The 20,887-nt window shown below is 39.7% G+C and overlaps 1 long non-coding RNA gene across 1 annotated transcript in view; it reads right to left on the reverse strand.

Moving 5' to 3' along the window:
- The window catches only part of LOC121469970 (uncharacterized), a 102,854-nt gene extending 95,967 nt beyond the window's left edge, over window positions 1-6,887 (reverse strand). Inside the window, exons 1-2 of the long non-coding RNA XR_012055911.1 lie at window positions 5,586-6,887; window positions 3,250-3,424 (exon numbers count right to left, since the gene is read on the reverse strand). This is a non-coding gene — a long non-coding RNA (uncharacterized lncRNA). The remainder of the gene's footprint in view (window positions 1-3,249; window positions 3,425-5,585) is intronic.
- Between the last annotated feature and the right edge of the window lie 14,000 nt (window positions 6,888-20,887).

Below are 20,887 nucleotides of genomic sequence, written 5' to 3' on the forward strand. Positions count from 1 at the left end.
CAACTCTAACACAACAAATACATAAATTCAAAAACAACAAAACTCAAAAAACAAAAATATTAAAAACAAATTTACATTTTGTTTCTTTACATTTTCAATAAAAATTAAAAAGTTATAGCAAAAAGAGAAGTGCCCTAAAGGTTTAATTCCAATTCTTATTACTCTTTCTTTTAGTTACTGTTAGCAAATTTTCTTTATAACCTTCTAAAATTTTAAACCTCTTTTCCTTTTCTCCTGATCCTATCTCACACCAAGAACTGAGTGCACTAATTAACCAACACGAAAACCCACCATCCTCATTAATACAATTAACCAAAAAAATCCCCAAATTAGCAAAATCTCAAATTACCAAACCAAAAGCACAACTGGAATAACTCTGCCACCCCACCCAGCAGATGCCAGCCTGCTCTCAGGGCAGAGCCACTGAGCTTTTGTTCCCCTGACTTTTAAAAGTGTTAAGTTTTCTTTTGCAGTTCCCTTGAAAGTTTTAAAATTCTTTTAAAAGTTTCCTATACCTTCTAATGTTTACATATTTCTGGAGTTCTCACACGTGTTCATATAAATAATGATGGTTTTGCATTCTTCTTTGTGGGAGGAGAGAATTGATGACTTGGTTTGACCAGTGTGGTTGGAGACGTCGTGACTTCATCCTCCAATCCACTGCCACTTTTAAAATTATATGTATTACGAATTCAACAATAAAATTAGCTCTTTTTCTTTCTTGAACTCACCAAGCTTCTGTGTACTCATTTCATGTCCAAGGTCAACAAGCTTTGGCCAGCATCACATCCCTGTCCACCTGCTTTTGTCTCCCATTTAGGAACATTTTGGGTTCCCAAGGTGGCTCATCCCCAGGAGAAAAACAACCTGGAGTTTGTAAAAGATGAAATAAAATTTTTTAAAAAAGCAGAAAAATTGAGAGTGAAGTGCAGGTGCAGCACAGCCTTGTCTCTGTGGGCTCTGGGAGGGGAAATCCTGCTTCTCTCTCACTGCTGGGCTCCCCCAAAGCCAGCAGAGCCCCAGCCCAGCCCAGCCCAGGGTTCTGAGAAATGGGATTTGTGCTGGGTGACCTTGATTGCTGCTGGAGCAGAATGTCTGAGAATGGCTGATACTGTGCCAAAATAGTGCTGGAGGAGCTCTCAAATGTGACATTTTGTTTTTCATATCGTGCTGTTACTCTGTGTTTTTAAACCTGACCTCTGGATTTATCCCTTTAAGAATTCTATAATAATGGCATCCCATTAAGAATAATAATTTCTAAAAGTTTCCGTGGTTTCTTTTGTCTCCTTAAAAACTACTTACAAAAGTGAAATTTCATCCTTTATCTCACTTCTACTTTTTATGGTTTTTTCTGCTCTTTAGAAATCAACAATCTGCTAATAATAGATACTTCACACAAGATGTGTTAAGTGCTGTATTAGAAATGATGTTTCATAGCAATGGATTACTCACAACACTCCAGCCATCTAAATTAGAATACATGTTAATAAAGAAGTGGAAGATCACCTTTTTGGAGTTGTTATAAAATTTGCATTTAACTTTTCCTCTATTTACCTTTATATTTCCATTTTCAGTTAGTAGAACCTTCACTAGCTGTAAAATCAGAACAAACCTGTACCTGCTTTAGACAAAGAATTTTTTGTTGACTTTAAGTCTATAATGAAATTTTCATCTCTTCAAGCAACCACCCTCATGCAGAGAAAAGTGAAAGGATAATTACCACAATTATTTTTTCTTTAAGTTTTCTGCCTATGACAAGTTAGTTTTATTCACCATTTGGGAAAAAACAAATTTATGAGAAAACAAATTCTTGAAACAGCATTTGGTTTATTTTTTTCCCCTTCTCCTAGGGAAGCAGGTAACTGCCCTTACCTGTTTTCAGCACTTCTGTTTGTGCTGGTCAATCTCTGACCAAGAGATTTGAGAAGTATCCAAGGAAAAATGTGTTTGTCCTCCTCTAAAATTTCTAAATTCCTTAAAATTTACATTTCAAGACTACCTGGAAATGAATTAGGCAGTTTTTATATCCCCATATAAAACAAATATGGAATTAATCAGATTTAATATGCCTGATTCCCTGTGAATGTGTCTCCAGTCACAGGGCACATGTCCTGCAAAGGAGCTGGCTTTGCTCCTGTGAACACTTAATGAAGAGAGATGGCACAACAAGTCCTTGCCAGAGTCAGAATCCAGGGGGAAAAATGAGTTATAATATAGATTCCTGCTCTAAAGACTGTGTTAGCAGAGGCATAATTCATTTTGAAAAGGGTGCATTAATTAGAACTTCCTTTCTCTGAAAACAGGGAACAATCCCTTTTGCTGATTAATATTTATCAGAGAATCCTTGAGGGTGGAACCTCCTGAGCTCAGCTGCTCCCACCCCTGCTCAGAGCAGGCTCCACTCAAGGGCCTTGGGTCAGCCTGCTTTTTACTTTCTCCAAGAATTCCTTTTCTCATCCTGTCACAAACCTACTGCACCACCTTAACTACCAAAAAGTTGATTTTCTTATATTTAAATTAGATTTTTTGCATCGAGTTTTATGGGCACTGCTGCTCGTCCTGTCACTGGGCACCACTGACGTATGCTTGTGGGTTTTTAAAGAAACTTAATTCTAACAATTGCTTATATAAAACAAAACCTGTGAAGAAATAGTTGCCGTTCTGAAAAAATAAAAAAGGTACTGCTTAATCCAAAGTGCCTTTTTACAATGGAATCCCTGCTCCTGGTAGAGCACTGCACTTTCCCAATGTGACAAAGCACCTCTCACTCATGAATTTTACCAAAAGGAATCCCAAAGACTATTTGTAAGCAATTTAATAGCATTTTCTTAGAGGTAGACAAAACTGGGATGTAATCCAAAAGGTTTTGTGGGCTAAAATCAGCGAGATGAGCAATTTTCTGTTCAGGAGCACAGCCTCAGTGATTAAAGCCTGGATCAAGGATGTGCCTGCTCCTACTGCAGCACACATTTCTCCATCCACACCCGCACTCAGTTGGGCAACATTGCATTTCCTGAGCTCTCCATTTCTACCCAGGCTGAGAGAAGGAACCTGTTAAGTGCCTACAATATGTTCACCTCTCACAGTGCATAATAAAGTCAAACACGCTCTCACAGCTCCTCCACTGCAAACAGCCTGGCAGGGAAATGAAATCCTGGATGGAGGGAATTCTGCTGGCACTGAGAGCATCCTCCCATCCCAGGGAAGGGATTTCCACACTGCCACGCCTCCAGGTGCTCCAGAGCTCACCTCCTTCAAGCAGCAGGGTGAACTTTTTGCCACGGGTCCCTCTGTAAAATGAGATCCATGCACGGCACCCCTGGGCTCTCGAATTCAAAAGATGATTTTCACTCACTTCTTGCTGTTCTCAGGGAAATAACCAGCTCCCTGTGACTCATCATTTTGTGGGAGTTCAATGCCAAGCCTGCTTGCACACAAAAGAAAATTACATAATTATACTAAATTTTGTAAATCAAAAACTTCTTTGTAATTGCCTTAAGATTATTTCATATTCCATTCTCAGAAGACGCTTCCCTGTGTAGCCATTTAGAAGGAACATTTATTACAAAAGTTAATTACAGTTTCTTAAAGAATTAAATAGGCTTTTTTGATCTTTTGGGGTTTTTTGGTTCCAAAGAATATCTCTGTTACATGCATTTTGGGGTTATTCTGTAATTCTGTTACATGAATTTTGGGGTTATGTTTCAGTTTTGACCATATTTTTGACAATCTGATTAAGGAAATGTCATTTATTTTTCCTGTACATGTATCTAATCTGTAAAACATTTTATTGAAGTAGTATTGGGCAAAAAGAAATGCCAAACACTGCATCACTGCTGTTCTTAACAGTCTCTGAACTCATTTTAAATTCAGGAAAATATTTTAAAATTAAAAAGGAGGGGGAAAATACAGAAACATTTTAAATAACATGCTATTTCAACACACAGATTAAACCAGCCCAATGTACCTGGAATTCTCAACCCAATGTACCTGGAATTTTCAGCCCAATATTCCTGGAATTCTCAGCCCAATGTACCTGGAATTCTCAGCTCAATGTTCCTGGAATTCTCAGCCCAGTGTTCCTGGAATTTTCAGCCCAATGCTCTTTTCCCTCTGCTTTGGGGACACCTTTGAGACCTTTCGGAGCCCCCTGCCAGATTCACAGCTCCTGCCTGCAGCCTGGCAGAATTCCAGCCTCATAATTGCATTCCACCCACCCCAAATTCTCCCTTTAGCTCAAGTGGGATTGTGTGCCATTTTCTGAGCTCTGATGTTTTGCTTATAAACTCCCAGTGAAACTAAAGAGAAAGGCAGGCAGGATCTGGTTCACTGGTCTAAAACCATCACCTACAACGCAGCAATTGTTCAGAAAAACCAGTGAAACCACCAGCAAAGACCTGGGCTGGAATTCTGAATCAAAAGCTGCTGCGGGCCCATTTCCAGACTGGTCAGTGACAGCACTTAAATTCCTGTTCTGCTTTATTCAAAGTGCTGTGGAATGAAATATTTTGATACGGAATCTGGGACCCAAAAGCAAACACCGAATATAAACTTTAGAATAACATTCCCCCTTTCTGAAAACTATTAAGTGGCTCCATTTTTATTTCAGTGGGGAATTAAAGGTTTCCAAAACTTTGTTTTCCAAGAAAAAGAAATGTCAGTCAGTAGTGGAATTTGCTTTTCAGGCCCTAATGTAAATCTTACTCTTGGATTAGAGGAGTGACCTGAATCTTCCAGAAGTTCTAGCTTTGTTCTTTATTAATACCTTCCAGCCATGTGAATTTTCATTTGTACTTGAAATATATTTCTAAACATTTGCAGTTCTCTACTTCACGATTAACAAACTGATCATGAAGTCTAAAGGGAGATAAACCAGTCAGAAGAACTGACATTTGCAAGATAAAAGCAGTTTAACATGAGTTAAATATGAACTATTAAGCAGTAAGATTTTTGAGACTTCCAAAATCTTTTGGTGTTTAAAATTTAAAGCCAGAACAGAGAAGAATAATTAATAAGAGGAATAAAAGTGGCATCTTGATGTATATGGGAAGAGTGGGTATGACTGTGCATACAAAAAACTGATCTTGAAGAAAGATCATCAGAACATGAATAAAATGAGAAAAATTATGTGAGATAGAGTAAAGAGAGACAGAGAAAAGGAAGCTTAAAAGGAGGACAGTGGAAGAGAAGGTAAATTGATATCATTTCCTGCTCAGCATATCAATTATTTTCCTTCAGCTCACGGCAGCATCACGAAATCAGCATTTTCTTTTCTCTGTTACCCCCATGCTAGTGAAGCTCCTGGTGTTCAGATTTGCTGCTGAGCTGACAGAGGGATTTTGTCAGAAATGTGTTGTGGTTGCTCACTGCTTGCCAGCCTGTTGTGCTGTGCATTCACACACAACAGATTTGTTTGCTGCTGCGTGGGAGCAGCAGGGAGAGGACACAGCCTGCTGGGGACACCCTGACCTGCCCTGGGATTCTCCCCCCTGCCACAAAAACCTGCCTCAAGTCTTTATTTCTTCTCCCTGCCAACCCTCACGCCTTAGGGAAAGTCACTTAACTGCACTAAAAACCCACTGTACCTCCAAGGAAGAAAGTCCAACCCAAAATAAGCAGGCCTTCCCAAGCAGATTCAGTGTCAGCAAGGATTTTGTCTGCTGCTCTGAAAATGCAAAGGCAATTAAAAGCTGGATATCTGGGAGGTGACGTGCTTGGACAAATGAGCAAAATGCACATTGCAGGCATCTGTGTGTGTGTGAATAGTTCTCTTTCTACAGCAAGGGTGCCAAATTCTGATTTTAGGAGGAGCACGTTATCAGCACAAGGACAATTAGTGTTCATCAATGTTCACTGAGTGGACACCATGGAAAATTGAACCTACACTCAACAATTAGGAAATCATTAGATTAGAATTTAGTAAATCCATTAGATTAGAACTTAGTGAAACCAAACATTTCCCACCAAGCTGGAACTGAGCATTGTCATTTGACTTTCTCCTGTAGTTTTTGCAGTCCTCTAAGAGTTCTGTGTGGCAGGACAGACAACAAACTCTGTTTCTCCTGGACACTTCTGGGCCTCCTAAAGCAGCCTGGCTCCCTTGCTTGTGACAACATTTACATCTGCTGCACCTGATTGTCTCTGACCATTCTCCCTGGTGCTACTGGTTTACCTTTTCCTTTTGAATTACTGCAGATGTTTGCTGGTTATACACAAACTGCAGCTGCCTTTCAAACAAGCCACAGATTTGTTCCAAACTGCACTGGACATCAGAAGAGAATTTCACTAGTATCAGGTTTCCCAGATGATGAAAAGGCAGAATGCTAAGGAAAATGAATTTGCTTTTTGCAGGAGGGAGAAGGGCTCTGGGCCTTTCTTCCTGGGTGTGCCACTTTGCAAATGAAACTCCCCACAAGGACTGCATGAGGAAAAGCACCATGAATACCAAGTCAGCCCCGAGCTGCAAAGGAATATAAAATGCATTGGTTCTAGTTAAAATCGATTTGTGCCTTGGGAGTAAGTATTGGATTCACTTGCTGTCTCTCTCCCCAAAACACTTTGGGCAGATGGAAAATATCACTGTAACTGCTGTATAGTGGAGTGGTAAATAAACAACCAAGCAGCCCAGAATCATGTTGGAATGTCAGGGAAACTCATTCTCTTTGTTTCCCTGCAAAAGGGAGAAAGATTTTGGAATGAATTCCCAGAGTTCTTTGTGTTGATCCAAAAAATGAGGGAGGTTCTCCTCCCTCCCCCAGTACCAACAGGGCATAACTGGCACAGAGCAATTTCCAGAACTTTAGATTCCCTAGGACTATGAAATTATCAAAAGAAGAGAGAAGAAATGGAACATGAGCCAATCCATTTATGTTCTGAGCAGAATTTTAAAAAAGTTTCTCATTTTCCTTTTTTTAAAAGAAAAAACCAAGGTCACAAAGGGTTTCATGAAATGTTAGAAATAAGGTTTTGTATACTATATACTGTATACTATAGTATATATATATACTATAGTGTGTATATAGTATATATATGCTAATACTGTATACTATATATACTAGAGTATATATACTATATACTGTATACTGTAGTCTATATATACTATAATACATATATAGTACATATATATATGATATATATATAATATATATATCATATATATAATACATATATATAATACATATATATGCTATATACTGTATACTATACTATATACTATATACTGTACTGCTAGAAATAAGGTTTTGAGTAATAAACAGAGCAGCTGCTGGATTCTTCATGCCTCTCTTTAAATGAAGCCAAAATAAATGACTGATCTGAGTTTTTTTAGTAATCGCTGACTTTAAGTAAAGCTACTGATGAGTGCTGATGATTATTGTGCAGCCACAGGGGGACTCAGTGGATGCTCAGAGGTGGGAAAAGCTGCAGCAGGAGCTGCTGAATCATGGAATGGTTAAAGGTGGGAAAGGCCTGTAAGATTTTGGAGCCCAGCTGTGAACTCACACAGCCAATGCCTGACCCTGACCCTGAGCATCACATCTGAGCACCCCTGAGCATCTGCAGGGATGGAGACCCCACTGCACCAGTGCAGAAACCTTTCCTGAGACCCAACCCACAAAACCTGCATTGAGACTTTTTGCCCAGGTGAGAAAAATGTCCCTGGAGCTCCTCAGGGATCTCAGAGGTCCCTGTGAGGTCACAGAGGGGTTTGAGAAAGGAGGAGAGCTCTGTTCTAGTGTTGCCAGTTTAGACTGCACACACTTAAGGAAAATTAAATGAAAATTTTCTGCAAAGCCCCTTAAGTGTGAGCCATGAAATACGAGCAGAGAACTTAAAAATCCTGAGGCATTGGAAGTGAGGGGGGGAGAAAAAACCGACAGGATGTGGAACGATGGAGAGTTGTGGACTCAATTCTGCCACAGAGCTTGGAAAGAGCATCCTCCTGCCCCAGAAACCTCCTGCTGCTGGCAGGTGCTGCAGCTGAGCACCCCTGAGCGTGCCACAGCACACAGGTGACACCGGTGCCACCCCAGCAGGGGCTGTGCTGGCAGCAATTAAACCTCTAAGAGCCTTCACTCTGCAGGATCTGCTGCTCCCCCACCTCCCAGCTGTTTTCTCTTTCACCCTGGGTGTTGCAGGACTGCACAATCTGGTTTAAAGCATGCTAAAAGTCATGATCTTCCTACTGTAATTCCTATTTTCTTTGGTAATCTTTGTGAGGCTCCTGCAAATCCATCCACTGCTTGGCTGTGGAAGTCACTGATATATGCCTTTAAAGATTAACTGGTGGTTTCTTGCCTTTGCATGCAAATACTGATGAACTGGGGAACTCTTCTGCTCAGTTTTGTAGGGCTGCACCACTGCAGGCATTTTTGCATTATGTCACACCAGGCCTCCACCATAATCTGCATTTCCCTTCTTATCTAATCAAGCTGCAGTTAATAACTAGAACAAACCCCTCGTGTCCCTGCTTTCAGTGTTCTCCTGTCCCCCTATGCAAAATGCCAAATTTTGCATATCTGCACCAAACTCTCCCAGAGCTGAATTCTGAACCTCAGAGCTTTGTACTGTATAAAATGTCATTCTTCAGGCTTGAATACACTCTGATAAAATACAGAGATTTCTCTTCCCAACTCCCCAAAATACATCCTTTTCTCCCAAAAGCCTCCAAAGTTTGTTGTAAATTATTCCCTTTGCGGTCACACAATCTTTCAACACACAGAAAAACCCTTGTTCAAACTCAGAATTAGCTGTCTGCTTTTCTCTCCCTGGATCTCAGACCTGTGCACACAAACCCCACATTCCTCTACACTTTATTGAGATGAAACTGATTTTTCTCTGTATATCAGGATATATATCAGATATATCAGGCGAATAATGCCTCCAAGAAAGCTGGGTGAAACTGCTTTTAAAATATTTGCTTTCTCAAGACTGGATTTTCAGTTGGTGGATTTGTATTTTTTTCAAAATTGCTGGCACAGAAACGATCGGTTTGCTTTGCCTAGTTGAGCATGGTGAATATTGTCTCTTGGATAATTCTCCTGGGAGAAGATATAGGCATAATGAGACTTATTCATGTACATAAAGTATATGCAGTTAATATGGAGGCACAATTACCAGAAATTAAATTCTAAATGTTCCTGTAATAAAAGCACATCTATGAAAGCCCCAGAAAAGGCAGAAAGAGACCTCATAAAGGATAAGACAGTGATCCAATAATGGGAATAAAGGAGAGCTGTTGGGTGTGGGAATTGGGATGCTCCTAAACCAAGCCTTGCATGGTTCTGCCTCAGCCCATTGGTGCACCCAGATTTTGTGTCTGGCACTGCAGCACCTGAGTGCCCCAAACACCTTCTGGGACACCTGCAGGGCCTCCCATATGAAATAAACTCATAAACTACAGCTACACTGAGAGTCTAAAGAACAGCTTTTAAAACAAATTAAAATCTGCAAGAATTCTTTGCTGTTTAGCCCTTCCTCAGTCTAGGAATTCACTTAGTTATTTTTCACTTATTCCTTATAGACAATGAATTAAAATATATTTTATATATAAAATATATAAAAACACTCTTATATAAAAATACTCTTCCTTTGTAGAATAAAAGAGAAGATTTGCCCTTTATATTCCACTTTTGAGTCCACTTTGAGTCTGAGAATTCCTCGGGATGTTTCACATCTGGGGACATCACTGTGCTTGCCCCACTTGCATTTAGGAAGTCACAAATATAAAGCAGAGGATGCTGATTGCAATCCTTTATGCATATAACTAAATATGCAGTGAATATATTAGCAGAGAGGAAATGCACTTAGTGCAGGCAGCACTAACCTGGACCTAATGAGTTTAATTAATCCCAGTCTTGCACACCGTAATGACACCAGCACAGATTATAGAGAGGGTCTCCAAACAGCCCATCCCTCGCTCAGTTATTAAACAGAGACTGCCTCGAGTTTGGGGCCACCCTGCAAGGGCTCAGACCTCCCTGAGTGCACCCCAAAATCCACAGCCCTCAGCAGAGATGCCTTTCCTTAATCTAGAACATTTGAAAGAATATTCAGAGAATGTTATGACAGAGGCTTCCAGTTCTACCTTTCTCTGGCTGAACTAAACTCTAGAAGTGATTGTCATAATCATAATTTGACACTTCCACCATTTATTAATTATGAAAGAATAAAGGTGGAGGGAAAACCCACACATTTTCCATGTGTCTATGCGTGTTTATTCCCTGATATGTAGTATTAGAATATTCCAAGTACAGCTGTTAGAACTTGACTTCAATCAAGCTGTAATTGGGGCAAAACATCCTTTTCCAAGTCACTTACTGTGTCCTAAAAGTGATAAATTATAGAAGGATGGGAAAGCAGAACAAAGAGAGGAAGGCTTCAGAAGAAGCTGCCAGCCACCTGTTCTGCACGTTTCCATCAGAGCAGCTCGTGTAGGGCTGATCTGGGATTCAGAGCTAAAACTCAGATTTAACAGAGGTCAGATACCCCATGACAGATTTCTTGTAGAACAATCTTGATAATTTATTCATCAAGATGGTATCAGCTAGGATATGACAGTGGGGAAGGGAAGCAGGAACAGGGCAGGATGAGGAAGGATGTGGCAGAATCAGAATATGCTGTACAGTTGTCAGAACAGGAGAAAAAAAACTGCTAATAAATCAAAATTAAAAATGAGAATTAAAAGTAGATCAAATAATATACTAAAGGAACCAAATACATAATGTCAGGTCTGTATAGTAATTATAGTGTCAAAACAGGAGTGGAAGCAGAAAGCACTGCAGTTGGAAAAGTAATACAAAAAATAAAGAATAAAGTCAACTATAAAACTGTGATGGAAGGGTGCACAGCAATAAGCACAAAATTATGGACACCATAACATACATTTAGGACAAAAGCACTTGAGAAAATCTTTAGTGATTCAGAGGCAGGAAAGGAAGAATGTCATGTCATTTACATAAAGTCTTGAATGAAATATCAAATGAGAGCATTATGCAGTAAAAATATATTTGCAGGAGCTAAACAAAGATGAAGAATGATGATAAGTAATGAATTCTGGATAAATAAGTGATAAATTAATAGGATTCTATTACAAAACAGGAAACTGAACAATGCTCAGAAATAAGCAGAAATATACTACAGTGTACTGTTAGCAGAGAGAAAAATTCTTAGGGTCACAAAGAATTTAAGAGCTACTAAAAATTAAATATTGTACCATTGTCTGTGGAAACAACAAATTAATTACAGACTGACAAAAATGGTGGCATTGTAGCTTTGTTGGACTTCATCTCCCCAGTCAGTAAATTGGGTTAAATAAATTAGTAAAATAAAGTCTTGTGGCTCTCAAGAACAACTCCCTTGCTTACCTTCAGTTAGACACGATGAGTGCAGCTCCCAGGCAGGCTTAGGGTGAGTATGGGGAGCCAGGATTGCACAGCTTAATTCCAAGAGAAATTGCATCAGAAATAGTTAAATGGGACTGTTACCCACTCGAGTTCTCTATAAAATTAATCTGTTAATAGCTGTTAAATATAGATTGAAAATACCTGAGTGCTGTTGGGTTTTCAGGTTGGGGGGAGAAAGAAGATCCCTTCTTGAGAAAAAAGTTTTGAGAAAAAAGTTTTGGTCTTTTCTTTTTTTCTTTTCTTTTCAGAAATTGGCCACTTACAACAAAAACCCAATCACTTCTAAGCCCCAGGATGGAAAAGATGAGGAACTTCAGCTCTGGCACAAATGCTGGGAACACTTGTGCTGTCACATACCCACATCGAGCACTGCAGAAACTCCCCTCCATCGAGGGCACTGCAATTAGAAAGGTGCTTAATTGAGTTAGCAGGCAAAAGCAGAGGCTGAGGGGAGGAGGGAAGGTCAGAGCTCTGTCACCTGAAGTGGCAGCACACTTTTCCTCCTGGCAGGGAACAGAAAATCCTTCAGTTCTACTTACGAGAAATGTTGGTGTTAAAATTACCTAGAAAAAGAGAATAGATTAAAATGAAAACTTTTTGACAGAAGACCAGCTGGTGAAGCTTTCCTTAGCACGTGCAAATAAACTCTTCATTAGCAAAGATGTGGTCTCCTGCAGTTCTTCTTTCCTAGAATTAGCCTCCTCCTTAGCACCACGTCCAAGGAGAGGCTCTGGCTGTGCAAACCCTGCTTTGTGCAGTGGTGCAGGAAACCTTAGGCAGGATTTGAAGAACCTCTACAGAAAGGAATTCCTTCCTGGGTTTTCCTTTGCCCAGCTGCCCATGCAGCGTTTGGCAGATCCTTTTATCCCCTGCACAGCCCCAAAGGTCCTGGCTGGGGTCACACAGGCTAAAGGCAGAGCAGCAGCACCACCACTAGCAGAACTTCTCATTTGATCCTGGAGAATTCCCTGCAGGAGAGGCAGAGGCTGAAGCAGTGTGTCTGCACACTGCCTGCTGCTATTGTGCAGTGGTATTAGCAGAAAACATGAAAGAAACAAAGCCACTTCTGAGCTGCAGGGATTAGGGAGGTGTAATTGCTCAAGAGACGTTCCTCAGAGACTGCTGGAGTCAGTGATCTAAATCTTTCCGCACATTCGAAATTCCTGGGGAATTCCTGCCCAGGTGCTTCCACACTTTTTGTTATTTGAAGTTTTTTACTGGTAATTGTAAAGCTGGAGATGAGAGATGAAATCAAAACTTCTGTAAGCAATCAAAATGTTTAAGCTCTACTCTTTGTAAAAGGCATAACTGAGTTTTCTCAAATAAAATGGAAACAACAAAACACAATCCAGCCCTCTGGACAACGATGTGAGGGACGAGGTGGGCAGCCCTGTTTAGATAGCAGGGTTTGAAACACAGGGATTTGGTTAGCAGAGCACAAATTGTCAGTGTGAGTTTGGGGATGCTGACAGCTGTGATACAGAATCACAGAAAAATGAGGTTGGAAGAGACCTCCAAGATCATCAAGTGGATGTGGTTGGCCAGCTGACTGCAGGATCCTCTGCTCCCCCTGGCAGCTGAGGACTGTCCTGCCTTCCCATCTCCCAGAGTTTTCTGTCTTGGTGCAAAGGAAATGAAAGCACATCAGGGAATGAGCTCCTTGAGCTCTCCTGCAAATATCAGCAATCACGCATTCTCAACAAAACCAAAAAACCTCCCTGGTTCTGTGCATTCTGCTTTTTCAGTTAAAAAATTCCTCCCCTGGAAAGAGCCCCAGAAATCCATAACTGATTCTGTGAAATCTGTGTTTGCTGTTAGAAAATTGCTTTCCCAGGAACAAGTTCAGTAGAAGTCTCTCTCGCCCATGTATTCACCCAGATATTTTATCTGCATAAAGGACCTAAAATATACTTGGTTTTTTTACTGAAATTGAAAAATATTTCATTTGCACTGAAACCAATCATCATAAATAGCAGTGCAAATCAGTCATCCTGAATAACAGTGCAAAATAAGCTTATTTACTATTACATTAAGCAACAATTTTGCACCTTGTTGAGTAGGACTCCAGTTTTCATTTTTCCCTGACAGGTTGAAATTATTTTCTGGGTTGATAGACAAGAACTCACAAGAGGCCCTGTAATTTAAGTCATCTTTTTGGTTCTCCATTAAATAACCAAAATATGTATGTTGCTGTAACCTTGCAATAACTCACAACTCCAGCTCTAACAGGTCTCCAACATTCTCCTAAAATAATAATGACCAGGAGGTGGTTTCAAAATCCAAAGGATTGAAGATCCTTCAAAAGAATCCAAGATTCCCCAGACTTCTCAACACCTAGGCCACCTGAAATCTTTTTCTAGGCTTTCAAAATAATCAAACTGCAAGCAAAGGAAGTGACTTTCTCTGTACCTTTTATCCATTTTTATCTATAGTTTTATAACACCTTCTCTGCTTCTTTATTGTAACTGTGAATAGATCTGTGCTCATACAGAAATACATTTTATTGAATTAATGAGATTATGGGATTTTTGGTGTGGAATACTTGTAGCAATTAGACTTAATACAAGAATTCTCCCAGCTGACCAGAGGTGTGAAAGGCATCTTATAATGAAGACCTGCATAGCACCACACTGGCAGCACCTTTTAGCTGCACACTCAGACATCCACAGACATCCAGGAGATCACACTGGCTCCTCAGCAGCCTGCTTCTGAACTCCTCCTTGCAAGAAGAAGAGACAGAAATAACTTGTATTTCTTATTATAAAAAAATAATAATAATTACAAATACTTTTTTTTTTTTTTTTTTTTTTTGCTTATGGTGGCCTTCTCCCCCAGTTTAGCAAGCAAGGAGAATGGATCTCGATAACACTTTTTGGTATCACCACCAAAGAGTCTCTTCATCAGTAACTCCAGAGGACAGCTGGCATTTAACTGCTGCCAAATCCTTGCTGATTTTTAACTGGAACCTGCAATAAGCCTCATCAATTGCAGCTATTGATGAGCTGCTGTGGGATTGGGATGCTGAGGGGTGGGACATGCAGAGCAGCAGGAGCTGTCCCTTGCTAGTGACACCAGCTGTTATTTATGCTGCTCATGTCACTGCTGCCTCTCCCTCTGCAGATCAATGCTGAAGTTTGGGAAGAAACTTGGGGCTGCCCAATTAGGTGAAAAGAGGAAGATGATTATGGGTGCCTGGAGTGCACTGATGATTTTATGTGCCATCAGTCACTTCTCCGCTGCTTTTGAGACTGCATGGACCAGCTTGAGCAGTGTGAAACCAAATATTTAAACTCTTCCACTAACATTTATAGACAAAATGTCATTTTTTCATAATATTGATTCAGTTTTACCTCTCTTTACATGTAGCATAAGTATCCCCAAAGCATGAAATTCCCAGATCTGATACCTCAGCTGTGGAGGTATCAAAATAGAAATGCTTTTCTTAGATCTCCAGTTGCTACTGACAGTGAATCCTTTCAGCTACAGGGGAGGAGAGGATACAGACAGGAGTCCCAAAATAAGCTTTGAGTTTCCTCTTCACCAAGGTCTGGGACTTTTAAAGCACAGGTGAGGGTTCTGCTCAGCAGACTGTAATTTTGGCTTGTGAGATACAGAGATGCAAGCTGTGTTATGAGGAATCTAGTTAACAAAAAAATCATCTCTAATGACAATGACAGTTACCCAGAAAAGGTAAATCACACTCATTTATGCTGGAATGGGTGGATTTAAATGCCCCCAAATTCTATTTATTTTGGTGAAGAAAAAAGTATTTTTAATTTAAAAAAAAAAAACAAAAAAAAACCTGCAGCCAATCAACAGAAAACAACAACAACAAAAATAAAAACCCAACCAAAAAAAGCAAATCCAATAAATCTGTCTCCTTGGCTTCCTTTTGAACACAATAATAGCTATTTTTTTCACAGAGGTATAGTGTTTACTAAGAAATCTGCTCCTAGGGTAAGCTATTATTACTTCAGCAGTCTCCAGGCTCCAAAAGGAATGAAAATAGTTTCAAAAATGCAAGGCATCCCTGGAATGGAGGACTGGATGATGAATTTGTGCCACTCACCACCTTGGTGGCTGTTTGCTTTTCATCAGCAGCCACTTGGAAGCAGGGCCAGGCTGAGGCAAGAGAGGCAAACCCGGGAGTGGAACATCTATTATTCATCTGCAGTAATTTGTGGCCTGGCAAGAGCTGATGAATCCAATCTTGAGAGTATTTTATGGAGAGTTAAGGAATCTACAAGGGAAAATTGGTAAAAAATATTCGTTCCTGTTCTAGAAATAAGCCAAAGCCCTGACTGGAGATCAGCCCTCTCTGATAACCTGAGTTCAACAAGCAGTGGTCAGCATCTCCCTAAGGCTGGAAAATGGGATGTTGGAGTCAGGGCAAAGGTCAGAGTGTGAAAAATGAAAGGCTCTGATTCACTGCAGGGCCCTGAAAGGTGCCAAAAACCAGGAGGGGACAGCACAGGTAAGGTGTGGGGCAAGAAAAGAAAGAATGGTCAGTGAGAGAGCAAAGGGTGCTTGGTGAAGGAGAACAAGGAGCAGGAGAGGTCTGGCACATCCCCAGCTCAGCAAAGCCACCTGAGCTGCTGTTACGAGTTTAAATGGCCTAAATTTGTAGGAAAATTTGTAGGAACTGCAGTGGATCCCTGGAATCAGGGCTTGGACAATCCTACACTCCAGCTGAGCAGCAGTTTCAGCTCAGAGCTGAGCCTGGTCCCATCGACAGCACAAAAGCAAATGTGGCAGCACATTTCTCTCCTCTCAGGATTTTTCATAGAGGTGCACAGAGAGAAGAAAGAGAAAATAATTTCTATTTCTGCTCCTTGTTTTTCCTATGTGGAATGTGTTTGGAGAATTGTTTCCCTGGGGTGTTGCTTGGTTGGGTTCTGGTGAGGATTGTTTGAGCCTGATGGACAATCCAATCCAACCCAATCCAATCCAATCCAATCAAATCCAATCCAATCCAATCCAATCCAATCCAACCCACCTGGGGCTGGGCTCTCAGAGTTGGGTAAGAGATAGAGTCAGAGAAAGTAGTATGTAGTTTTAGCATCTTCCTTTATATAGTATATTAATGTATTTCACCATAGTTATGATAAAGAAATAATTCAGTCTTCTGAATTGAGTCATACATCAGCATTTCTTCCCATTGGGTTTACCTGCATTTACAACAGCAGCCTTTAAAGGCAGCCACTGCATCTCTTTCTGCCTTTGTTCCTGCATCCTAAAATTCTGGCTGCCAAAGGAAGGTTTTCCTAAAAAAATGGAATTTGTGTGTTGGTCAATGCACTTGGGGACAGACAGAATTTCTGCTTCATCCAGTGGAGCAGAAAGGAGCAAACCAGTCTCAATTTTCTCTTTCTTTTCTATGTCATAAGGGTAAAAATAGCACAAATACTGTTCATAATAAAAATCTGTGGTGTGATGGTAACTAAATTTAAAAGTTTTGTTCATAAACACTGACTTGTCAAGTAAAGGAACAAATCTTTTTAAAGAAGAAATTAATCACTCTCATAATTGTAAAGTCTAATAAAATAAAAACTCATTTTACTGTTACTCCAACCCCTTATTACAAGCTACAATTTATACTATATTACATATCCTCCTAAAGGTAATAAATTTGACGCTGAAAAAATTAATATAAAATCGAATTACATTTAATTTGATTGAATTAGAATGGATTTTTTTCCCCCCTGTAATCTTGTTTAATTCAAAACATTTGTAAAACACCAAAATTATTAAGAAGGCCTAAAAAACCCCACATCTCATGTTATAGGCTTGAGTTCTCCAAGACTGGGTGAAACACCTTGGAGATCTCCAAGATTGGGTGCCACATCTTGGACAGAACTTTCTGAGCAAAGCTCTCCTTTCCTCTCCTTCTTTCCCATCTCTGTGTGCTGCAGGAATTCCACAGCCCAGGAATTAAAAGAAGATTTCGTTCTGAGAAGTATAAAAATGAGTTCTATGCAGAAAATATTTAGGCAGATTTTTTAAATTAACACCTTAGGCTTTCTTAAAGATTGATTCACTTTGGTGACTCAGTGTATCGTGGTTTTTGCTTGATTTTTTTTTCTGTGCTGTGAAATAAGCTTGGTTTATGTAGCAAAAACATTATGATTTCACATTTAGCAGCATAGAAATTGCCTTCTGTTCAAATTCATGCTTCTCTGTAAGATTCCAATACCTTCCAGTGAGCAGCAGTTTATTATCAGAACAGAAAAATGCATTCCATGAACAAACTGAGCTTTGCCACCACAAGCTGGGAGGAGTTTGTATTGACAAGGCATCAGAACCTAAAGAAATTTTAGGTTTGCATTTGATATTTACCAAATCAAATTGTGGCAATCAGGTGAGATCATATCTAAATTATTTTAGTTGAGAGATTATTAGAATTTTGCAACTTGAATTTATAAGTGAGCAACCTCCAGGAACCGAAAACCTTAAAGTACTTGCAGAAAAAAAATCTCAATACTATTCCTCAAGGTATAGTTTGTTGTGTACACAAAATTAAATTCTGAATGTGTTAGCAAGGTTGATTGAGTTTATTGGCAAAATGGAAAAATTCCAGTTAATATTTGCTTTTGGTTAGAATGGAATTCAATATCAGTTTTGCATTTTGAAAAAAAGGAATGGAAATCAGAGAGAAATCTCAAAATCTTAACAATGTGGAGCTATTAAAAGGTTTCCATATTAATATTCAATAGATAATTCAATAATACTCAAATAGATCACAAAACAAAAAAAAATACACACAGAAAGCTGGATCAACCAAAATAACTTCTGAAAAGCAAATATTTAAACATTATCAACATTCAAATAAAAATATAAATATCTACAACATTTGCTTCAGCTTGATTTAATTAGTTTAAAAAAAAAGAGAATTCCTGTTTTTGGGGAATTGCTTTTTCTGTAAAGGACTTGGCTTTGTAGAAATGTTTTGTACAGTTCTGTACACAAGATTGAAGTTGTGTCCATACATTTGTGGTTACAACTGTGATATATGCATATAAAATTGTGAATTCTACCGTATTCCAGTCAAATATGGAATCTTCCTTAACATATATTATTAAAAAATAACTCCATCCCGAGGTTCCCCTCTTTGGCTGGCATTTCTATAGCTACTATTTAACATTATTTGGGTTTTAATGGCCTCCAAACATTCTGCTTCACTGTTATGAATGAAAAAAACCCTAAACCATATCAGTTGATGTATGCTTGAAAGAAAGTTTGCTCTATGTAATCTTTAAGACAAAATGTAAAATTCAGATTTTCCAGCAACACAAACCCATTTCAGACTCTGGGAATCTTACCAGAAAACACGGATCATATCTTCCTGCCCATTAAAAATAACATCCACAGATTTCAGAGGCAGCAGAATAATTTATGACGAGGGAAGCTAAATATAAATATAAAGCCTGTGCTAAACTCTGTTCATTCTGGGAGTGAAGCAGGAGCAGAGCTCGGGACCCAGCAGAGAATGAGGAGCCCAGACCTGCAGCAGTTCCGTGTCTGGGGGTGCAGAATGAGCCCCCCCTGACATTTCTTCCATTTGTTCCTCACCCCATGATGAGCAGCTCCCTCAGCACCTTCCCACAGGGACGCTCCAGCATCCAGACATTTCCAAACAGATGGGGAGGGGGAGAAGCAAAAGCCTTAGTGTGACCAAAATAGTCATTTCTTCCTGGGAGTTACAAGAGCTCTGAACAATCCCTCTCCAGGTCTGACCTAATGGGCTTGAAATGATCCCCAGCACTAGGCAGGGAAATAAACACATTTTGGGCTGCTCTGAGGAGAAAAATCACAGCCTGAATGGGTTTGCATTTGAGGTTTTATTTATTTTCAATGTAGCCTTTACATATTGCAAACTCTTCTGCAGGTGGCAAGCAGCTCGCTTTAGACATTTCTTTTAATTGAAAGAAAAAAAGCCTTAAACAAAATACCAGCAAAGTGAATTCTCTGATTTATTTGCAATAATGTTCTAGCAGTATAGAAGGGGTGTAAAGAATGTTCTGCTTTTCCCAGCTCATAATCTTTCACAATATTTAAATGTTGTTTAACAACAAGGAAATAAAAGGAACATTTAATATGAAAGCAGCTACTGAACTGATAAACATGATTCTGTAATTGAAGAATAATTTAACTGTTCTTTTTATTTGTCCATTTTCTCATCTACACCACGATGGCATTATGACCATCTTCAGTAGGGTGGGGAATGGGAAAATGCAGCACAAGTGCATGAAAATTAAAATAATTAGCATGCACATGCTATCTCTGCCATTCCTACATAAACCATATCTGGTTTTGCTGTGTGCTGGCATTTATTTAGTGCTGATTATGCAGAAGTGGCCGTTGCTAAAGTTCATCCTTTGGAGCTTGCTGATTGCAGAGAGGTAAATGCAATAGTTGGACAAATCCCCCCAAACTGCTCGAGGAGTGTGCTCAGCAATGTCTGAGCGTTGTTCCAGGGTCACTTCTGCAGGTTTGCACAGAAAGCACCATGGCAGGGACTGTGTCTCACTGCTTCCTCCCAGCATTCTATTAAAAAAATTACATCAGCACCCACCTTTAAAGCATCAGTCCCTGGCTTGGTCTTTAGTTTGATTAGTCTGAAATCCCCAAGGTTTAAACGGAATCCTGTACTTTTGCAGAAACAAAGCTCTGCCTGATTGCTGTATTAAACACAGATGTTGCTGACTTGCACAAAGATCCTGAAATCATGTTTTGTTTTCTTTCTTCAAAAATTAGTGTGATCTTTAAGCAGCTGCTTTGTTGCATCCACAGGTAGCTGCACTTTATTTGGAGACCATTAATTCCTATATATAGCATCCATAAGTTGCCTTCCTTTCAAAGGCTTAGTGGGAATTAGGTACACAAACAAAAAAACTTCAAACTGCAATGCATAGGGCAGGCTCTGCTTCTGCAGAGATGCCAGAAAGAATTCTGTGGAGACAGGAATAGAAGGATATTGTCAAGTCCAATAGCAGCAGGAAGGTGGTAACTGGGGTCAGAAGTTTTCTATTTACTTGGTGTTAAAGCCAACAGCATTTTGCTGCATTTAAATCCTGACACTTGGGGAAGAACCTGCAAAATTGGGGCCTTCAGGTGGGAGTTCATCTTTCCAGGGTGCTCCCAGCTGAGCAGTGAAAATGTAGTAATGAATTGAAGAAAGACTTTTACCTGGTTCACATCTGCATTACAGAAATAACAATAGCTCCCAGACTGTGAACAACAAGCCTTTGCAGAAATGGGGTCAGGAATCTTATCATCCTGAGTTAGAGATCACCTTCTCTGTTTTCCTCAGCACACTGCCACACATGCTGCCAGATAGTATTTATTTCATTCTTACATGAGTACAAAAGAGGCTCCTATCAAATCCCTGCACTTCAAGTTTCAGCTCCTACAGCATTTGATTTCATTGCTTGCATTACTCCTTTACAAATTTTCCTTGATTTGATTCTTCTATTTGTGCCTTGTCA

Source organism: Taeniopygia guttata, chromosome 4A (assembly GCF_048771995.1).
Source record: "Taeniopygia guttata chromosome 4A, bTaeGut7.mat, whole genome shotgun sequence".
Taxonomy (NCBI): Eukaryota; Metazoa; Chordata; class Aves; order Passeriformes; family Estrildidae; genus Taeniopygia; species Taeniopygia guttata.